This window comes from Tupaia chinensis, unplaced genomic scaffold (genome assembly GCF_000334495.1).
Source record: "Tupaia chinensis unplaced genomic scaffold, TupChi_1.0 Scaffold000314_1, whole genome shotgun sequence".
Classification (NCBI taxonomy): Eukaryota; Metazoa; Chordata; class Mammalia; order Scandentia; family Tupaiidae; genus Tupaia; species Tupaia belangeri.
Genome location: NW_006159807.1, coordinates 3,207,960 through 3,213,959, shown reverse-complemented (window position 1 = coordinate 3,213,959; position 6,000 = coordinate 3,207,960). Strand labels below are relative to the sequence as shown.

General features: G+C 39.4%; 1 protein-coding gene and 1 pseudogene across 2 annotated transcripts in view; one reads left to right on the top strand and one right to left on the bottom strand.

The window, feature by feature from the left end:
- Positions 1-5,183, top strand: part of LOC106735133 (40S ribosomal protein S7-like) — a 7,498-nt pseudogene extending 2,315 nt beyond the window's left edge.
- Positions 1-6,000, bottom strand: part of OLA1 (Obg like ATPase 1) — a 199,199-nt gene that overhangs the window by 87,092 nt on the left and 106,107 nt on the right. The gene's annotated exons all lie outside the window — the stretch shown is intronic.

Sequence of the window (6,000 nt, the reverse complement as noted above, 5' to 3'; positions counted from 1 at the left end):
GAAAGATAATATGACTCAAGATTTTATATCTAGCCAAGCTGTTTCTTCTTGCCAGGAATAGAGACCAATGGTCAATAGACTGTACACTTCACATATTCTCTGTATCATTAAGACTAAACATAAACAACCAAGGGAATTACATTAGTGAAACAGGACATATAGATACCGACCTAGAACTAGGTAAATAACAGAAAATTGAGGGGTAGATGGAGGTAAGACAAAAGCTAGCACTGGTTTCCTCATCTTTCACTGTAAAGAATCTACGGATACTATGTAAAGATGAAAACACGTAATTAAAAAATAATTTACTCAATCTTTTAATGTTATTGAGATTCTTTTTCTTAACTTCAGAAGAATTATTGAGAACATATTTTTGTAAAATCAAAATTTAAAAAAAAACTGAATTTCAGTAACTTCTGTATTACTTCAGTTCTTTCAAACTTAAAATACAATTTAGTATTCTATTTAAAACAGGACATAAACTATTTCATCACATTTATATAAAATGGTTTCTTATTTAATAGTACTGACCTGGGGCCAGCAGGTGGTGTGGCTAAGGCAATGGACTCCCACATGGCCGACCATGGTTAGAGTGCCAGACCGGGAGGATTGCTTTCCTACTTTCCCATTCTCTCTCTGGTCAAATTAAACAAATAGTAATGAGGATAATAAATGAAAATAAAATAATTCTTTAAAAAAATATACTGATTAAATGCTAAAGAAAATTATTTCTGGGCAGTAAGCTATTGGGTACTTTTTTTTTTTTTTTTTTTTTTTGGAGAGGTTTTTGCTAGAGGGTGTGTGCGCTCGCCAGACAGAGAGAGAGAGAGACAGAGAGACAGAAAGCGAGAAATCACCCCCCAGGGGGGATGGCCACGCTGCAATCCCTTCTCCTCCATTCTCCTCTTAGGATCTTGGGCATGCACGCACACGCGCCCGGCGTGAATTTTAAGCCACCAGGTCCAGGACACGAACTGCAGTCGACTACATGGGAGTCCAGCGACATAGCCATTACGCTAACTGCTGGTCCCCGCTATTGGGTACTTTAAAAAACCTTCTTTATTAGTTTTGTTTTACTTAAGCTTTTTTTTCTTTTATTTTTTTAAAGTACTTAATGTAGTCAACAGGTGCCCTATGTGGTTAAAGTGCTGGATTCTCACATGGCTGACTATGGTTCAAGTCTTAGACTTGATGGTTTAAAAATCCTGCCCAGTGCATGTATGTGCATGCCCAAAATATCAAGAGGAGAATAGAGGAGAAGGGACTGCAGCATGGCCATCCCCTATGGGGGATGGTTTCTCACTTTCCCTCTCATGTCTCTCTCTTTGACTCTCTCCAGTGAGCACATGCCTCCATGACAAAAACTTAAAATAAACATGCTTATTTACTTTCTTTTTTTTTTTTAAGTTTTCTCTCTCTCTCTCTCTCTTTTTTTTTTTTTTTTTGAGAAGTTTTTGCTGTAGGGTGCGTGCACTCGCCAGAAAGACAGAGAGAGACAGACAGAAAGCAAGAAATCACCCCTTGAGGGGATGGCCACACCACAATCCCTTCTCCTCCATTCTCTTCTCGGGATCTTGGGCACACACGCACACATGCCCAGTGTGAGTTTAAGCCACCGGGTCCAGGACTTGAACTGCAATAGACTACATGGGAGTCCAGCTACATAGCCATTACACTAACTGCTGGTCCCATACTCATTTGTTTCTTTCATGAGAGAGAGAGGCAGGCACCACCAACAGTGTCCACATATTGCAATCCATCTCTGATCCTGTAACTCAAGACCTTTACCACATAAATCCAGGTGCATTACTGTTGTACCACTGCCTGGCCCCACACAAAACTTTTTATAATGAACACACACAGTTTTCACAAGAATAAGTCATTATTTTTTGTTGTTGCTTGTTTTGATTTTAGTTTATTTAATTTCTTTCACTAGTGAGAGAGACAGAAGGAAAGAGAGAGAGACAGGGATCCCCAGTAGGGTCTCCACACCACAATCCACCCTCACTCTCAACCTCAACCACCCTGGATCGTGGGCACATATGCCACCTCAAACCCTTTCTGCCTCTTTTACACACAGGCTGTCATTATCCTGCCCAGGCCAGCGTCAAGCTCCTGCCTCAGCGTCCTGAGTTGGTACCTGGCTAGGCTGATAAGGAATCAAACCCAATTCTCCCATGTGGGCCAGGCCTGAGAAGTGTCCTAGCAGACTATGCCACTGTGGCTGAGCCGTTCCACTGTCTTTAGGCATGCAGAGACCTCAGGAACTTCGCATGTGGGTGCAGCATCACAGAGCACTGTGTTATGGCTTCATCACTGGTGGTCTCATTCTTTTTTTGTTTTTTAATCATTGCTTTAAAAACACAATAAACAGATCTAATCTACAGGAACAACTGTGCAAATTAATAGTTTTTGTTTGTAGTAAATATCCATAAGGAAAATGAAACCATTATAACAATTATTTTAAGTCCAATCATTCTAATAAATAAGAGTAATATAATAGGTAACTGAAAATAATATTAACTACAATAAACTCTCATTTTAAAAACTATTTGTTATAGAAGACAAACCATAAAGTAGACTTGAACTACGGTCCATCACAGATTTCTTATCCAGTAATCCTACAATGTTTCCTTTCACAAAAATACTCTCTTGCGAACCTTGATTTCTCTGACATTCCCAATGCTTTCCTCTTCTCTCCTGCTGCCCAGTAGGTGACCTAACTATCCTCACCTGACAGGGAAAATGCATGTCATTTTGGAGAACCATGCTTCTTTTTTGTCTTTATCCAACTTCTCCTTCTTCCCAGCTACTATTTCTGGTCAATCTCTACCATATGTGTTCTGGATCCTATCTCCCTCCTAAGGGAGTTTGCTCCATCTGTTCCTTCTGTTTCCTGAGAGCTCAGGTTATTATCATTCCCTCATATGTTTGTAAATCCTCCATTTCCACACATACTTTCCCATCAACCTCAGGCCTCTTAGGAGGCCTAAGATTCTATACTGAATCAATCATGTCAGTCACTTTTGGACATTAATTCCTACTCCAGCTATTGTTTTCTTTCCTCTGTTTCAGGGACGAACTTTCTGAAAGAGGACTCTGTACCTGGCCTCTCTACTTCTCTACCTCCTGTTTGTAGCACAATCCACTGTGAGCTGGCATATGCCTCTATCAAACCACCAGAAATTAATCTGGCTAAGTTAAATAAATAAATAAATAATAGGATTTGGGGGACCAACAGATGGCATAATATTTGCATTGCTGGACTCCCACATAGTTGACCACAGTTTGAGTCTCAAACCCAGTCTTAAAACTCATGCCAGGCACGTGGGCATGAGTATCCAAAATCCCAAGAGGAGAATGGAGGAGAAGGGATTGTGGTGTGGTCATCCCTGCTGGGGGTGGGGATGGGGGTGGTGGTTTGTTCCTTTCTGTCTCTCTGTCTCTCCATCAAGCACATGTGCTCTATAGCAAAAAAAAAAAAAAAAAAACTCTCTAAAAAAGTAAATAAATAATAGGATTTGCGTCTCAATAGCAGGATAATCTGTAAAACAGCTCAGTGGTGCAATAGTGATAATGCTGCTCTAGAAAAACTGGATCCCATATGACAAGTGTGGTTCAAACCTCAGCCCAGTTGTCCTGAAACACATGTGTGGATACCCAAGACCTGATGGACCAAAGGACTGAAAAAAGGGAACCATAACATGACCAGACTCTGTGGAGGATGTCTAGCCACCTCTCTCCCTCTCTCTCTCTCTTTTGTACACACATACTTTAACATGAATAAAGGAAAAACAATTTAAATAATTTAAATAACTGAACAATCTGGTTGGGACAATGAATCTAACCTATTAAAAAGGAACAATGTCAGCTGCATAATGCTGTTGTTAAATGCTGTGCATAGGGAGCTGGATCCCACATGGCTGTCTATGGTACAAATCCAAGTCCCAGTAGCTTGAAATACATCCTAGGTGCATATGCACACATGCTCAAAACCCTAATAGGATGGAAAAATGGAGAAAAGAGAATTGTGAACTCATGCCCATTGAGGGTTGCTTTATTTCTCTCTGGGGAGCACACATACCCTCTAGCAATTAAAAAAAAATTAAAGGGAGATCAATATTTACTAGCAAGGATTTTAAGCATAACTAATAAGAAGTGATTTGCAAAAACTTTAAGAATAGTATAGCTAAAGAAAATGAAGACATGACAGAGAAAAGAAAGCACCAGATAAAAACATGAAGGTTGGCTCTTCCTCAAGCAGTACTCAACAAGGAGCAAGCATGTTCAAGTACCCAGACTGTGAAGCCCAATGGAGAGAAGCCAAACAGGTTCAAGATGGGCATCTACCAGGTTCTTTTTGGAGCCGGAGATGAATTTGAATCTCAAGTTGTTGCTCAAAAAGCTGAACATCATGGCAACCAAAGATGCTGAAGCTGGTGGTGGATGGAAAATTATCATAATCTTTGTTCCTATTCTTTAACTCAAGTCCTTCCAGATAATCCAAAAATGACTAGTATGTCTAGTATGACTAGAATTGGAGAAAAAGATCAGTGGGAAGAAAGTCTTCTTTATTGTTCAGAGGAGAATTCTACCTAACCCAACTAGAAAAGGCTGTATGAAAAATAAGCAAAAGTAGGCCATCCAGTGATGTGGTGGTTAAGGTGACTGGATCCCACACAGCCAACAGTGAGGTTCAAGTCTAAGACCTGATGGCTTGGAAAAAATGCTGGGTGCCTACCTAAAATATCAAGAGGATAATGGAGGGGGAGGAATTCTGGCCTGGTCCTCCCTGCTGGTAGGTGCTTTCTCATTTCTCCCATCCTCCCACCTCATATCTCTGAACAGGGAGCACACATACCTTTGAGCAAATTAAAAATAAAAATAGTAACAAAAATAGGCAAAAGTGTCCCAGGAACTGGACTCTGATAGCGGAGCATGATGTAGTCCTCGCCAACCTGGTCTTCCCAAGTGAAGTGGTAGACAAAAGGAGCCAAACAAAACTTGATGAGAGTGGGTTCATCAAGGTTCACTTGGACAAAGCACAACAGAACAAAACGGAACACAAGGTTGAAAGTTTTTCTGATGTCAACAAGAAGCTCACAGGCACGAATGTTAACTTGGAATTCCTAGAGTTTCAGTTATTAAAAAAAAAAAGACTAAATAAAGTATCATCACACTAAAAACAAAACCGTAAAGGTTGAGACCCAGCCATTGTGACTCAGCAGTAACACAAGTGCCCTCCAAGATTATGAAGGCCATAAGGCCGACTGCAGGTTTGAATCTTGGTCAGTTCAAAAAATACGCCAGGTGTTGTGCATAGGCACCTAGGATCTTAAGAAACTAGAGGACTGGGAAAAGGGAGATCACAGTGTGACAAGGTCCTGTTAAAGGTCCTGCATCCTCATTCTATCTTTAAAAAAGAAAAAGAAAAATCTAGAATTTGTTTTTAAAATGCTGAAATGAACAAAGCTTCCTGGAGAAATGATATGAGAAATTATATTAAAGAACTGATATGAGAAATTACATTAAAGAGTACAAGAAAATAAACATTTATCATATGGGGCAGAGGATAGGAAAATTCAAATATCAGGTTAAGTCTAGATCTCATCTCTGGTCAACAGAGACCCAACAATGATTCTTACATTAGTGGAAAGTAACATTTTAGAAACACTAACCAGAAATAAGGGATTCAACTAAAAGAGAATTGCTATATTCCAAACATGGTAGGAATGAGCTACATTGGGATACTAGTGGAAGATAGGAGCACAGGATGAATAGTGCGACTTAACTAAAAAAAGGTCAACTAGATAAAAGCAGTAACAGTAAAAGAATGAGAGAGAGAGGGAGATCACAACATTTTCAAGCTAAAAGAAACCATTCTAAATGAAAGATAAAGTCAATACACATAAAATTAAAACCCAAAATCAAATAGAAAACTGAAAGATACTATATAAACAGAATAGACTCTAGAAAAAGACAAATAAATTATACAAATAT